Here is a 17,851-nt window from a genome sequence, read left to right as displayed (position 1 = left end):
TTCTGAATGGGAAGTGTACTGTGTAAGTGCATGTAGTTTAGTGGTGACAGTTAGAGGAACTTGTACTGTAGAGCATGCTGGCCTACTCTCTATGTGACTGAAACACTGAAAAAGTTCTGGAGCAACATTTCCTCCTACGACACTTCAGTCTTTAATATACTCAGTTACCTTGCCTTTCCACCTGCTTCTCAGTCAATATATTTTTATATACTCAGCTACCGTGCCCTTCCACCTGCTTCTTAGTCTATACCCTTTCATATACTCAAATACCGTGCCCTTCCACCTGTTTCTCAGTCTGTATCTTTTTGTTTTCCCACTTACTTCTCCCTGCATAGAATCTGGCTCAGTGACCAGAAATACATCTGGTTCAGCACTGCATACAGATGCAACATATGCGAGACTTTTATAATTTCATGACGATCTACAAACGCATGTTTTTCACAAAAATGTTGCATTTCCTTCATTCTTCTGGCTCTTGTGTTCCTCACCGGTCGTGTACATTATTCTGTTATTAATGGTATGAGCAGGAATTATATGTAGAATTTACTTAATCTTCTCTGATGTTATACCCACTACACCCCAAGCACATTCTTATCATTCACCTTGTATTTTCTTTAACCATCACCCTTCTTTGCCACCCCTCACTGCCATTCCTCACCCCTCACTGCCACTCCTTACCCCTCTCTGCTTTCCCTCACAGCTGCGCCAACCTGTCCACCATCCTACGTCTCTTACACCTCTCACCTTTCTCGCCTCTCACCCCCGTGTGTCATCCTTCACTATTCTCTGAATCGTATTCTCGCTGGCTTAGGAAATGACGTAATATCCTCTCAGCAATTTATTTAGACTACTGCATCTTAACATCCCCTAGTATGTTACCGATATAAACCATGTCAGCATTAACATATACCATACGAAAAATTATAAACTAATAAATTTCAAATAAGTTGCTAAGGAACAATGCTATAAAGTCTCCTGTAAATACCACAAAAATTCTGCTGCTATGCTTCCCCCGGCTATATTCGCACTTACCACCCGAGGAAGCCATTCAAGAAGGGTCTTAAGTCAGTCTCATGATAAAAAGTTTTCATAGCAGTTAGATAATACGATGACTGATTAAGTTTTGTCCTATTTTTGCTATTCACACTTGTCTGGTTGTCAAACGTTCGGCATGAGCTAAAAGCCTGAACAAACGATCTTGTACTCTACGTGTGCTCGAGAAAGTTGATAAATAAAGCTCCAGTTCATGGGTCACCTACGATGCATCAAGACTCCCATCTCCAGAGCGATTCACTCACTGAATGTCACTGCAGTAATGGACGCACAGAGGAATGCTTGAAGATACATAACCATAGGTATATCTTTACTAAGAAATGGCAAGAGTGGTCTCAAATGGATGATGGTCTCATAATAATGGAAATAAAAAGCGTACTTAGTACAAGATACAACACCTGTACATACATGGACTTAGCAGCACAATAAATGGCACTGAACTTGTAATATAAACACACAAACACAATATCTTGCGCTCTGATTCGTCAAGAAGAGTGACATAGAGAGAAACCAGTTTAGGGCTATCTGTTCATGATATTTACTTAGCAAAGCATAACATTCCTGTACAAGAGCGGATCTCATTTACACGATTAAGGTTATCAGCACACTCCCTGGCAGAGAAGGTAGGGAGGTGGAATAGGAGTGAGTGTGGCCGCCTATCGCTGGAGGAGCGCTTCTACATTTGTGGTGACATACAAACGGATATACATGTGGTTCAGCACTGCCCACAGACAACATATACGAGACGCTTATTATTCCACAATGATAGCGATATTTTTAAAAACCAATACACTCATCATGATCATTGTAACATAATTCAGTTGACTTTGTCAGTGTGTATCTAACCTATTCATATGATTTTGTCAATGTATGTCTAAGCTACTGCAAGAAGACAACACAAACAGTAGGTTACATACAGCATGTATAAATTGTACGCTGCAAGTCTATACACCGTACACGCAATGTAACAGTCAAATTATTGTTACAGTATTTGATTTTAAATACTCTGTTTCTTGGAAATTTAGAGATATTCTTTAAAGGATTTTGATAGGGTGAAGGTAGTTTCACCTATTTTCAGTTCTATTTGCAAAATAATTTTCAATATATTCAGTTTTAATAGCTCAGGTTTGGTGTTCATTTTTAGTATTAATTTTGATATTCATTAAATGCTCCGTGTTTACGTTACTGATATACCTGTACTGTATGCTTAATGTGTCCAACTAGTCTGCAGTATAATTTTATGGACTATATATTTTTAAATATTTGGCATTGTATCATCACCATCATCATCATCATCATCATCATCCAATCCTACGTTGCCCCATGAGGAGCGTAGAAGCCTGGGGCTAGTCAAATTGGTCCTGACATTTAAGATGAGAATGACCAGCCTCAATCATCCCTGAGTGGCATTACGTAAGCAATAAACCTCAACCATTCCTTGGATATAAACCTTCACCGGCTCAATCGGATTAGAGCGCCGTAATTACCCACTAAACCACCAGGTGCCAAAATTTGGTTATATGGTTATCACCCAGCGTAGTAAATGGTTTCCTGGTGTACAGGAAACCATTTCGCTTGTCAATCAAAGTCACCCACAGGCAGAAGGAAGAGGAAAGAATGAAGGAAATAAAGACTGAAGAGGGAGTTTAAAGTCACCCATAGGCAGAAGGACGAGGAGAGAATGAAGGTAAAACAGAAGAGGATGGAAGGAAAGAAGGATGAAGGAATGGAAAGGACAGACACCCGAGAGCAACACTACATCGAGTGAGTGGATGGTGAGCTCCCCCACACTGTACCATTTGCATATAATACTGAGCTCAGTAAAATGTGTATGCATGTATATATGTATGCATATATGTATGTATATATGTTTACAATATGTATGTATGTATTTATGTATGTATGTATTTGTTTGTATGTATGTATGTATGAATGTATGTATGTATGTATGTATGTACTAGAAGAGCCACCACGTGGATATCCAAAGATGCATATAACAGCCAACAGGTAGATATTCAAGGATACAGGAATAGGAAGAGCCAACAGGTAGATGTTCATGGATACATGTATAGTAACAGCCAACAGGTAGATATCCATTGTTACATACACAGCAACAGCCAACAGGTAGATGTTCCTAGATACATGTACAGGAGCAGCTAACAGGCAGATAGTCACAGATACATGTTTTTTTGTATAATGGTACTGAGCCCCTGCACTACGATGACGTCTACAATATTTCCTTGCTATATCGGGATGATTATATTACTTTGAGGAGACTGCTAGAATTGAAGGGGTTAACTATAGCCTTTATTAAACCCGTCACTACCAGGGTGCTCTCCACATAAAAGTAAGATCGCCTTGAGACAGCAGGAACAAAACATAAATGACGTCCTTTGGCTGAAAGAGTAAGAATAAAGTTTTTTTTTTTTTTTTCCCCCGCAAATATCAGTACATAGAGAGAAGATAAAAGTTTGATGTCGAAATGAAGAGTGTACTCCAGTAAGATTTTATATGGCATAAGAAATGTGAAAAATATCTCGTACGGTATATATAAAAGGGGGAAAAATATTGAAGAATAATAAAAACTCACATTTTTATATGAGTTCAAGATTGCGTCATTTTACTATGGGAAGAGTCCCCTCTCTTTCTGTCTGTCTGCCTGCCTGTCTGTGCGTGTCTATGTCTGTCTGTCTGTCTCTGTCTGTCTCTCTCTCTCTCTCTCTCTCTCTCTCTCTCTGTAAATCCTAAGAATTCACATATTTCTTTTCACAAAGACCTGAACCCGAAAAACATTTAGAACCAAAGTCTGGGGCTGGAACGTCAGGCGTGTGAGAAGAAGCCGAGAATGATTCAAGGTAGAATGATGAATTAATGGGACATGATACACTCCGCTGGGAATTCTGTTGACAGTGCCCCTGCTTTTTCGTTTTCATTTCTACCCTACCACTAAATGTGTTAGTGGAAAATGATGCGTCGTTGTTACCGATGATGATAATGATGATGAAAATGATGTTGATGATGATAATGATGATATTTTTCTCTCGATATGACAGGACCTTTTGCATTTCAAACTGAGAGGGAGACGAGCAGCTGTAGAAATTTAGGTTTGCCAGACAAATTTAATCTAAAATCCAGACACGAATAGTTCTTTTTCTCTCAACACGTCCCCTGGCTGATGAGGGTAAGGGAAAATGAAAGGCAAAAGGGGGAATGGGATGGAGTTGAGAGAGAGAGAGAGAGAGAGAGAGAGAGAGAGAGAGAGAGAGAGAGAGAGAGAGAGAGAGAGAGAGAGAGAGGAAGGGAGCATGGAAGAAAAATGTCTGGACAGAGAAGCAGACGCAGGAAGGATATGCGAGAAGAATGAAGAATAGATAAAACAGCGAGAGAGAAAGAAGGAAAAGATAGCCCACATAAATAAAAGAAGAAAATAATAAGGCAATAAGAGCAGGACAGAGGAAGACAAGAAGACATAAGACAGACAGAGGGATGAGACAGGAGGAAAGAGGAGACAGAAATGGAGAGTAAAGGGAGAGGAAACAATTGAAAGGGATAAAGAGAACACAGAAATGGAGGGTAAAGGGAGAAGAAACGAATGAAAGGGATAGTCTGGTGACAGAATGGTCATTTTCGGGTGAACCTCGTTGCGAGACATATACAAAGTTTTATTGCATTTTCTGATACTCTGGGATGTAATCATCAAATTAAAAAAGTGCACCCAGCTGGCACACTTGAGCGTTTCAAAATGGAGGCCGAAATCCAACACGGCCGCCTGCATGAGTGATGATGCTAATAAAACATGTTTAGCTATCTTTTTCAGTTTTTAATTTTCTTCATACAATAATAATATTAACTTTTCCTATCAGAACATGCACTAAACAAAATGATCACCTGTAAACTACACAGTAACATTGTATTTTAACGATTTTTAAGTTATTATGATCATTTTCACGTGCCGATAGAAGAAATTTTGAATGTTAATAAATTGCTATCATCATGCAGTTTGCTCGTGCTGAACGAGAAGGTGATTGGCCGCTCCATTTGCTTGTCACCAAAGAGTTGCTTCCTTCTTTGTTTGCTAGTGTTCATGCCAATTATGCAAGGTATGCCTTGTATTACTTTCATTCTATGCAGAAACCGCCTGATGAAGTGCTTCAAGACTTCATGGACGGAGGTCATGTATTGCGACATTAACCAGGCATCTGGAATGGCATCTGATCTGACCAATATTTTGACACAACTTTCATGCGTTATGGCCATAGTCCAGGAGGAATTATTGGAATAACCCATCAACAGCAGCATTGAAAAGGTGGGCTCTTGGACTACGTATCTGCGCTCAACTGAAAAAAGATGTTGTATCCATGCTTGATGGAAACACAATCCACAGTCATGACCCATAAGGAAGATGGTCCTTCAAGGATACAAAATGATGGAGCAGACAGAGCAAAAATTCGGGAGAAGCTTCAAAGCTGCATAGATCCACTGAGAAGAGAGTGTCATCCACCTGGACTTATTAATATGGTTACAGGTAGGGTATGTGCAGAGCATGTCAATGTTGACAGGGCTGTTGAACTGGGAGCGGCTATGATGAAAACATTTGAGGAAAGATGACCACAGAGTTTTCACAGGCCACTCACAAGACCAGTTGTGTTCATGTCAACTTCAAGAAAAACTATTAAAGTGGACAATATATTTGTGTATGATACCACATTGATCTATTCAAGAGTGCTTTGTCTTCAAACCTCTAAGAACATCAACAGGAAAGATGTTCTCTCTTATGAGTTGGCTGCATTTCCACCCTCAATATTCCAGGAAAAGACAGGTGATATGAGACTGTCACCTTCTAAAGCCATCCTGAAAGCCAAAATCCAAGTGGATGTATCTGATCGCAGAACGGTCTCAGCTGATGCTATAATACTCGATGGGTGTGCAATCCTCTGGGTTGTCAAATGGCCAAGCAAAGGTGTCATAGAAGATTATATACTAAAGTTTGTGCAGTACATATGTCACTGTCTTTTAGCAGCAAGCACACATCTGGTCTTTGACAGATATCACAGTGGAAGCATAAAAGAGGGAACACGAGCAGCCAGAGCTGGGAAGGAAGGAAGTAGATGCCACAGACTGTTATTGGCAACACCTCTGCCACCACAGAAGGTCTGCTTATCTGTTACACACAATAAATCTCAGGTGATTAATCTCATTTGTGAGTATCTGTGTGAGCACACTGATCTACTGCCACACAATGACAAACACCTTGTGATTACAGGTAAGAAACCAATACCAGTAGAGCTTTGTAATGGAATCAGAAGAAGCAGGCCTGACTTGCACACTACACATGAGGAAGCTGATGTTATTGTGGTGCAGCAAGCTGTCCATTTGGCAAGGTCATGAAGACACAGCATTAGAATTGTTGCTGATGACACAGACATAGTTGTCCTGCTACGCCACTTCTATAAGCAAGAAAATCTTGTCTGCAATATGGTACTGGTTGGAACAAGCCCTTCACGATCAAGTGCAGATATCAAAGCAACTGTTGAGCAAAATCAAGATGTTCTCAACAGTCTGTTACTTGCCCATGTTCTTACAGGATGTGACAGTGTCTCATATTTATGGGGTATTGGTAGAGAAGCAATGTTAAAGGCAAAAAAGAGTGGGAAGACACTTACTAGATTAGGGAGGCAACAAGAAGAGCTGACTGATGTTACTGCTGAAGCCACAAAATTCATTGCAGCATGTTATGGCTTCCCAAATGAAAACAACATGACATCTCTAAAATATACTGTATGGCAATCAAAGATGTACAATCTTCGGCTCACCACAGCACCAGAGGTAAAAGCTTTGCCACCACCAACACAAGCATTTGAAGAACATGTTTGCAGAGCCCATTTACAGGCAGCAATTTGGAGAAGCTCCCTTGATCCAGAGCCACCAGAAATGAACCCTCTTCATTATGGGTGGACCAAAGATCCTGATTCAAACATGTTGGTTCCAATTGGCTTGCCACCTAATGTTTCTCCTGCACCACTTGATATCCTAAAACTAATCAAGTGTGGGTGTCAATCCCGCACCCCATGTTCAACTGCCCGTTGCAGTCGTGCTGCAGCACAACTTTCTTGCTCACCGTTTTGTGCTTGCCGTGGAACTGACTGCCACAATCCTCAAAGTAAATTAAGAGTGTCAGTTGAAGAAGAGGAATGTGTGGAGGAAAACATGGACACGGAAATTACAATTAATTGTAAATGCGTTTAGTTTATCAGCGTTTTTATATTTATAAGAAACATATATTTTTGATGCAAAGCATTTTCATCAATTTCGAAGGGCGTAATCGGTCTAACATTCTGATATAAGGGATATGAACATTTTAGTTGTGAAAAAGATTATGGTTTAAATATGTTTGTTGGAATAGACATGTTTAATTTTTAAAATGTTTACTGACAGAAAGACCTTCCTTCCCCTGTATAGTTTGTTAAGAAAATGAAATATTTTGGTAATACCTGGTGATAGTCTAACAGGGTGCGGTAATCACATTTGGTGCCTTCTTTAAGCAATTATAATTAATTAATTTTTCTTTTCACAATTTACACATATATAATATACTTTGTTATGCCTAGAATTTCTTAAAATAATTCTACAATAAAATAATGTAATGTTAGTACAACTAGTGACAATAGTAATCAAATACTGTAATTTTTTATTTTTTCGGGCAGCCATTTTGGATTTCGGCCCATATAACAAAATGCTCAAGTGTGCCAACTGGGTGCACTTTTTTATTTTCATTAGTAGGGTCCAATGTATCAAAAAATGCAATAAAACTTTGCATATGTCTCGGAACGAGGTTCAGTGAAATTCCTCAAGACTAGAGGAAATAAAAACTGTATACCTCTCTCTCTCTCTCTCTCTCTCTCTCTCTCTCTCTCTCTCTCAGGACTTAGAACTCAATAAAACAGCAGCACAGTGATGAATAATAGGAACTAGTTTCGGTGGTACTCTCTTCCACATCAAACTGTAATGACGAGACATCCTGGGACGCGTAGAGTAAAACTCTTGAATAATTGCACCATCAGTTTGTGTCCAGTCTGTCTGGTGATATTGGCAATTTTAGTGAGGGAGTTTCTTCACACACACACACACACACACACACACACACACACACACACACACACACGTGGAGCTGTGGCTTACCTTTCTTTAACATCATAACACATCCCACAGGAACTTTGCATTTTTTTGTTGCGGAAAAATATATATATATATATATATATTATATATATATATATATATATATATATATATATATATATATATATATATATATATATATATATATATATATATATATATAGAAATACCAGTGTTGCAGGCGGGTAATGACCACAGTAAGCGTATCTTCTTTTACAGAATAATGCCAGTCAGTTTGTCTTCATCCAGCCTTACTCTGCTGTAGCGAGCTGCAGTATGGACGGCATAACGCATTTTTTCATGATATTTAATTTGGATAACATTCAACTGGCAGCGAGCTAGAAATATGTAATCGTATCTAAATTTAAATACAGTACTTAGAAACTGCTAGCGAATAAAAGATCCAGGGCAGAGGCACGGAAAATAAAAAGCTGCTAAAGGGATGGGTAAGGAAAGTAAGAGTAGAATGTGAAGAGACGAGAAGTAGGTACGAAATGGGAGATGAGGGAGGGGTGGGAAAGTAGCGCAAGAAAAAGTAGTATAAATATGTCGGAGGTTAAAATTAACATGAAGAATTAAGGAGTAAGCGGCTGATGTGGTAGAGGAAGTTTAGTAAAAAATGCCTGGTGTTTGGATGATACTCTCCTCACTACATGTAGGGACTGCAAGTTCATTGAAAGATATTTTGCATTTGTCCATTCACTACAATAACAGTTCTCTTGTTCTCTCCAGGCGTTTTTATCAGCTTACGTTGTGGTCTCAAGTTAAAAATGGTCCAGCGGTCTTAGGTGCATCAATGAGTAGGCGGTCCAGTGGTCAGTATACTATGAGTAGGTAGTTCTAAGGGACATTGTGGGTAGATGGTCCTGTTGCTTTAAGTCCATATGCATGTACGCGTAGGTGCTCAAATGGTCTAAGGCACATTTGTGAGTGCAGTAGGTGGTCAACTGCTCAAGTGAGCATTATGAGTAGGTGATCCGCTGTTTTAGTCAATAAGAAGTGGCTGTGGCCATTTACTTACTTACCCTTAAAAGTGCTGGACTACTGCACTCTATCCACAAGCCCTTACACCTATACTCTGTTCACTTTTACTGCACCCTATCCACAAGCCTCAACACCTATACTCTGTTCACTTTAACTAGGACTGACGTTGCCATCTCCCCATCTTGAATGTTGAGATGTAACAATAGACGAGCACTAGTATGCGGTCCAGGCACCACTGAGGTACGAAGAGTACGCTGCAAAACTGCGAAAATCTCCGCTTACTTAAATTGGATAAATTACAAAAAGTGGTAATATGGGATTGTCTGTTACCACTCACTGTACCTTCCTAGTTCATCTGCAGAAGGCTGAAGTAAAAGTGAAGCATTAGATACCCACAAAATTTGATATATTGTACAAACATCATAGGCTGGAATTTTAAATAACAGTTTACTGTACATCAGAATGACACGTTAAAGATAAGACGGTTATCCGAGACTCAGATGAAAATGTGTATGACATCAATGTGATCTGTTTATTTACTTCTGGAGAAGAGGACAAAAATAAAACGCAACACCTAAATAATTAAGCTAAATCTGAAATGAGATGTAAGACGAACTCATCACACAGATATATCATTTGTTGTCATTATCATCACATAATCATCGTCATTGTCATCATCATCATCATCATCATTGTCATCATCATCATCATCATCATTGTCATCATCATCATCATTATCATCATCATTTTAATGCGACTACTATTAAAGGCATGGGTGAAACCAAGGGACTGAAAAAGAAACTATCATTAACGAGTCAAGTGAAGCAGACCATAAACCCATTCACCCACAATCAAAAGCATACTTCACAATGTAATCCCTCAGCTCAGCTCGTCAGCGGCTTTGCGGGGAATAATTTATCTTCATTTCTGACGGCCAATAACCACAAGCTTAATAAATTTTGCTCGAGAATGGCTAAATTAGATAAAGGAAATTAATGGTCCAATATCAGAGTTGAGGTGGTTGGTAATGGAAAGAAGGAGGAGGAAAATGGGGGAGGGAAAACAGGGAGGGAAAGAGAGGGAAGAGAAAATGATGAGAGAGAGAGAGAGAGAGAGAGAGAGAGAGAGAGAGAGAGAGAGAGAGAGAGGTGGAACAAGAATAATGAGAGACTGAGAGATATGGGAAAAAAGGGCGAGAGGGAGAAAATGGAAAAATTAGGGAGGAGAGAGGACAGGGAAAGGAAATGAGAGAGAGAGAAGGAAAACACAGGGAAACAGAGAGGAAGGGAAGAGAAAAAGGAGGGAGGGAGAGACGAAGAGGGAGAGAAAGAGGGGGAGAGAGAAAGGAGAACAAAAATGAAGGAGGGGATCTGAAACGGCAGGAGAGAAGAGAGAAAGAAAATGGGAAGGGAAAGGGAAAAGGGGAACGTATATGGAGAGAAGGAGGGAGGAAGGAGGAAAAAGAGGGAGGAAGGAGGAAAAGAAGGGAGGAAGGAAAAGAGGAAGGAGGTGAAGAAAGAACGCCTAGAGAGAGGGGAGAAGATATGGAGGGAAAGTAGGGAGGGAGAAAGAAAACGTGGACGGGCAAAAGGAAAAGTGGCAGGGAAGGAAGGAAGGAGACCAGAAACAAGGGAGGAAAAGAAGGGGAGGAGGGGAAGAGGGAGAGGAAAGGGGCAGATGGAAGGAGGCAGAAGGAAACAATAGGCAGAAAGAAGAAAAAAGAGGAAGGTGAAAAGGACGACAGAAATAATAAGAAAATGAAAATGAGACGGTAGAGAAAAAAATGAAGTGAGGAGTGAAAACAGAAATAAACAGGGATTGGGAAGAAAAGAGGAAAAAAAATCAAGGGAGGAATGGACAGGGGGAGGAAAGCAATAAAGAAAGGTATGAGGAGAAGAAAAAAAAAGGAAGGTAAGGAAGGAGAGACGAAGAGAGAAAGAAGGGAAGAGGAGGGACAGGGAGAGGCCTTAGGAAAGATGGAATTATCTATGTATGTATCTATCTATATCTATCGACATCTATATCTATCTATCTACATCTATACAGAGAGAGAGAGAGAGAGAGAGAGAGAGAGAGAGAGAGAGAGAGAGAGAGAGAGAGAGAGAGAGAGAGGTTGGAGCAGAAAACAAGAAATGCTAAGAAACTTTGTTTGATATGCACCTTCATTCAAGGTACAATATTCTTCCCACTATATGTACTGTAATTCCGATGGTAGCATGAGCAAATTTTCCTCGCATTTCTTCCTACATGACACAATATATTTGTGTAATGTGAGCCTACACCTCATATCACGTGTACATCCCGACTGTGTGTGTGTGTGTGTGTGTGTGTGTGTGTGTGTGTGTGTGTGTGTGTGTGTGTGTGTGTGTGTGTGTGTGTGTGTGTGTGTGTGTGTGTGTGTGTGTGTGTGTGTGTGTGTGTGTGTGTGTGTGTGTGTGTGTGCGCGCGCGCACTGTTGTAGTTCAGGAGAGATTTTTTGAAAAATAGCGGTTAGATAAAGAGTTCAATAATCTGACGGTTAATAGAGAACTCTAACGAAATGAATCGAATCATCTGGATGTAGCAAAAATATACCAATAATGGTGTCCTCGTACTGAAAAAAAACTTTTTTTCCTGCTCTAACTTCCCAGATTTAAGTCGTTTAGTTGCCTAGTTCACGTAGCTCCCTAGCAGGAAATGACAACTCTACGGTTTTATATCCTTTCCACAATACTTCTTCGTGATTTGGGTGATATTTATTGTTCATTAAAGCTCAGTATTCAGGACGGAAAGATCGCAATTTTGCCCTAAGCTGTAGAGAGTATCTGCCGTACTGTAGCATGAACGGTCACTTAAATGTGTCAGGGATGAAGTTTAACAAGCATATAAATGACATTTCAATCTAGTTTTATTATTGAAATGTGATAGATAAACAGCAGTTATATCCAAATTTAATACTGAAGTTTAATAGCTCAACAGCTGCTGTGATTGGATTTAATATTAAAGCTTGATAGATAAACAGCAGATCCGTCAGGGATTAATATCGATGACTGATAATACAAGCATTAGTTATGTCTAAGTTTAATATTGAAGTTTGATAGATCAGTAGAAGTTCTATGTGGGTGTAATATGGAAGTTTGATATAGAAATAGCAGTTCTATCTGGGTTTAGTATTAAGTTTCATAGGTAAATAGTATTTCTGTCAGTGTTTAATGATAATGTCTGAAAGATAATTAGCAGTTCCGTGAGGGTTGATAGGCAGATGGCAGCTCTTTCTTCTTTCATATTATGATATAGTAGGCAAATGACAGTTCTCTCCGGGTCTGATATTGAAGTTTCATGGATGGACAACATTTTTTTAATGCTTAATATTTCAAAATGATTTCCATGGGGGTAATATGCGCCAAACCCTTTGCTATATCACACAGAAGGATATTATACGGAAATGCTGGGTGGGATATGTGTGAACCTTTAATAAATTCAGATATGGATGTAGAATGTGATATTGGCCGTGTTCCAGCTCCGAGTTTCTACCTCCCTTCCTCTGCTAATGAACTTTCAATTAAATTTTTATATTGTCTCTCTCCCCCTTTAAAGTGATGTACTGGTCCCTCTCCCTTTATGCATAGATTTTAGATTTTACTCCGTACAGTCATCACGTTCACGCTCACTCATTCATTCATTTTGTTTTCACTCGTTCATTTTCGTTTATTCCCACTCGCACACATTCACTGATTCACACATTGATTCTCGCACTCAGTAACTCATTCTCACCCACTCACTCGCACATTCATTCAGTCACCCATTCTCATTCACTCATTCAGTCTTGCATTCACTCATATATTCTTACTCTCACACTCATTACCTCACTCTTTTACCCATGATCCATCCTACTGTATTTAAGACATTCAGAAAGATGACGTCCTTTATTATTATCTTCTAACTTCAGACAACTTTACTTAGATTAGAAAGGACTGTTCAAACTAGGCGGGTTAGATACAGCCTACAATAACCGGTTCAGTTTTAGGATGGGCCTGTCCTAAACTGAGGAGAATATATATTTTTCTAGCAATAATAATAATAATAACAGAGATGTTTCTGTATAAAGAGGTTCAGTTTTTCTTCCTCCACAGGTCCTCTCTTCATCCAACATTAACATTTATCACTCATTTCACCCCTTCCAGTTTCCTTTTTACCATGGTCCTCTCGTCCTTTTTCTGTCTTCAGCTTGCCTTTCATTCTTCCCTCATTTTCAACTCGTTCGATTTTCTTCTCCCCCATTCTTCATTTATTTTGTCCTTCACTAGTTTTCCACGTCTATTCTCCCATTGCGCTAATCCATTTCACCGAATCTCCCGTCAATTTCATTTTTTCTCTTCCCTCTTTTTTGAGTTCTCTCCATCATCCCCATCTCTCTTCCTTATTTATCTCGTTGGTTATTTCCCAAATCCATCGTCTCTTTTCAACGTTCCCTCTCGTTATGGTCTCCAAACTATGATGGAGACTATAACTATATTTGGTCAGTTTTTTCTTCTTATTTCTTCTTTCATCCAAACAGTTTTCAACTAAGTGACATTTCTTCATTTTTTCACCAATTAGCTTCAAACTTGGTGCAACTGATCCTTGAGCAAATGCCCCCAGACACCTTTTCTCTATTTTATTTTTCTTTTCAATTTAGACCTTGCAAAGGTTTTGTGGGGTCAAGGGTCAAGCCATACACACACAAATCTTTGGATCCCATGTTCTTGAATGTTTACTAATGATAATGTTAAATTGTACGGAGGAATGTCAGTGTACCGTAGCAGTGTGAAGACCATCCTGCATTCCCTTGGAAATGTTGACAGTCTTGAATGATACGTCTTGTGTCACCTCCATTTTCCCACTAATCACGAACACTGTATAGAAGCAATACATCGTATTCACTCGCCAATTACTGTTTTCATAGAGTGTTTTGGTTTCCTGCAAGTGAGGATTTTCAAACTCAATTAGCTTCGAAAAGGTTAACAATTATTTTCTCTGTTGTCAACTTCCATTCTCTCTATTGTCAACATCTATTCTCTCTATTGTCAACTTCTATTCTTTTTATTGTCAACTTCTGTTCTCTCTATTGTCAACTTTCATCATTCCCATCTTCATTCCGCATCTAATTTGCTTTTCACTGGTTCTCGTCCCTCTCCTCCTCCCCTTTTCACGATTCCCTTTCATTATACCTCTTGTCTCCATTCTAGTTTCTCGCTTCTCTTTTTATCTTCCATCCTTTATCCCCAGGTAATAACTAGGAGTACTTGGAGTCTGAGGCTATTTCGTCTTTGAGGCCCTTTTGTACACACACACACACACACACACACACACACACACACACACACACACACACACACACACACACACACACACAATTATATATCTCTATATCTATGAATCTATCACTCTATCCATCTGTATTAAAAAAGTGCTTTGCGGCATAAGTAAAAAAAAAATGAAGGCTGTAATTTTATTTTTCATTATTTGAACTTTGATAAAGACAAAATAAGGTACAGCAAATTACTGCCATCACTGACGCCTCCAACCAGCCTCATTAACTTCCACGTAAATCCTCCTTTTATTATCCCCGTCTCCATTCCTCATCAACAGTATTTCGCTTTCCACTGATTCTCCTCTTACGCCACTTTACACCACTCTCTCTCATCACATCTACCGTGTCTGTCTGTCTGTCTTCGGTTCATTTGTTCACTGTCACCTCCATTTCTAGGTATCAAGCAGGTTCTCCTATTCTGTTCCCCTCTTTATCATCTCTAGTCTCATTTCCATTTTTTCTCTATCTTTTGACTTTTAATGTCTTTCAGCATTCCCATCTCTGTTTCCTAATCTGTCTCGCTAGTTCCTTTCCAATTCCACCTTCTCTTTTCATCACTGCCTCTCATAACACATCTTGTCCCCTTTTCAATTTCCCTCTTCTCCCTTTCTTCCCCTTTTATTCGCATCCTACCGTCATCCTAGCCGTCATTCTTTATCCAGTCTGATTTCGATTCATTCTTCCTCTGTCTCAATAACTTCAAATTCGCTTCGTCGTGTTTCTACCGAAGGATTGAGAAGGAGAGACAGAGAAAAAGAGTCGCTTGTCCCTTCATTGCGAGAGTTATCCTCTAGGCTGAATTAATATGTTTGGTGGTAAGTTGAAAAAGTTCAAAATGGTGTCACCGCCCTGAAGGGGTCAGTGGAGACTGTTGATGGGATTTCTCCTGGGCCGAGTGACATCGTGAAAGCAATTTAATAAAAGATGCTATCATAGTGAATGAATAAAGTTAATTGTCTGCTTTGGCTGGAAAACGGTTGAGGAGAAGATGGTGCTGAGGAGTGGAAGTGAGGGAGGAGTGGAGGGTAGAGGATGAAAAGATGAGTAAAAGGTTAGGGGAGGTGAGGTATAAAAGTCGGAGGGGAGGGAGAAGAGGGTGGATGATAACGGTAGCACACTCGCCCCGCAAGCGAGAGTTCCCGGGTCGACCCCGAGACCTTTAGGCGCGGTCTCTTTTGCCCTAGCCTGTTCGTACCTAGAACTAAACATAGGTACCTGGATGTAAAATCGACGGTTGCGTGTCGTATTCCGGGGGAATGTTTGGGAGCTTACTTTCCTTGTTTGTTTACCGCTCTTGTATGTTTGTGTTGTCCCCTGCCCAGTGCAACTACCCAAATAGCTGCCCATGCATGTTGGGTTAAGCCCCGACGCCTATTCCTTCAACTAAAATTCACTTCCTCACCAACTTATTCTTCCCCTGTCCCCCTCCTTCCTTCTGACTTGGTGGTAGTAACCCAACATTTTGGAAGCTTACTTTCCGTGTTTGTTCACCACCAGGAGGAGGAAAGGAGAATGGAGAGGAAAAATGGGATGAAGGAAGCTTCCAACATGGACGTTTGAAGAGATGAAAAGAGAGAGCATGGGAGATTGGATGCGGGAAACGATTACTGTGAAAACTGGAGGGAAAAACGGGGTAAGAGAGGAACAGAAGCAGTGATGCAATACTGAACATGTATACGAAAAGAAGAAGGAAAGATGTTGATAATGAAAGGGGAGAGAATTATTGTCGCGGTGCGCGATTCTGAGGTTGTTATTATCGTGCCCTGGCAACCTATCATTCAAAAGTGCGTCGGATTTCGTGGATAATATGAGACGCATGTGATTCGTTTCTAATATGTTCGTGTATAATAATATTAGTGTATAATATATTCATGCATAATAATATGATTTGTGTATAATATGGTACGAAATCGGACGCACTTTTGAATGGCAGGTTGCCAGGGTACGATAATGACATCCTCAGAGTCGTGCGCCGCGACTATAGACAGGGGACTGTTGACTTCTGCGACCTCACTGACGATGGAGAAATCCTTATTAGTCGATCGTTCTTGCATACATCATGAGAAACACTGAGATATTAGGATCATTGCATTGCCAAATAAATTACACATCTTGGTAGTTTTCATTTAATTTAGACGGAAAGTGGTACTACAGATATGAGTAATATAAAAAAGGTTACAATAATGAACGACTAATGGTAATATTTCTGGCACCCTCCGTCACTGGCGAAATACTACACTGCAGAAAGACACATTCCCGGTGTCATTCTTTCACCCAGTCGGGACGTCGCTCCCAGCCCACCACACTCAGCCACCGCGCCCCCAATTCTCAAACTTGCGCCGGATTTGCCAAGTCACAAAACTTTTTATGGCAAAACTTTTCTGAAATCCATTCAAGACAAAAACAAACGGCGAACCATTATAAAATTCAGTTTTCTCTCAAGCCTTCTCAAAAATGTTTTCTCTGCAGTATCAGTCATTCCAGTTCTGTTTTCCACAAATGCATGAGGCAGGGGGGAACCAGATAAGGATAGGAAAACATAAAATATAGAACGACCGATACAATTGCCAACTCAAATATGCATTTCATCCAGTCACTCGTTATTTAGGCCCCTCAGAATTCTAAGCTCCGCCTCAAAGGAGTAACAATTCACAAAAAGCCTCATAAAGCCTGTAAAGATGAGACCATTCCGTTAAATGCTAAGTAAAAGCATAAGAAATAAGAGGAAGCGGTTGACCCTTGCCACACACATGGGCACACCCGCACAATTCACATGCGACACTCCTTCATAAGTCTCCTCCCCCACACTCCACCCCCATTCCTACAGGCCTCCTCTCACAACGCTCCTTTCACCTCCACATCAACACAGGTCTCTCCCTCACACCCACACTCGTCTTTCCTGGAAAATCCCACTCCCACAGGTCTCCCTCCCAACACCCACACACCTACAAGTCTCTCTCCCATTATGCACATCTCCACCAGTCTCCCTCCCAACACCAACACCTCCATAGGTCTCCTTTCCAGCACCCACACATCCTTAGGTCTCCTTCTCCACACCTCCACAGGTGTCCCTCCCAACACCAACGCATCCACAGGTCTCCTCTCCCACACCTCCACAGGTCTCCATCCCAACACCAACACCTCCACAGGTCTCTCTCCCAACACCAACACCACAGGTCTCCATCCCAACACCAACACCACAGGTCTCCCTCCCAACACCAACACCACAGGTCTCCATCCCAACACCAACACCACAGGTCTCCATCCCAACACCAACACCACAGGTCTCCCTCTCAACACCAACAC

This window comes from Coenobita brevimanus, chromosome 100, assembly GCF_032717465.1.
Source record: "Coenobita brevimanus isolate Jiangsu-jjx chromosome 100, ASM3271746v2, whole genome shotgun sequence".
NCBI lineage: Eukaryota > Metazoa > Arthropoda > Malacostraca > Decapoda > Coenobitidae > Coenobita > Coenobita brevimanus.
Note: the sequence above shows the minus strand (reverse complement) of the source record.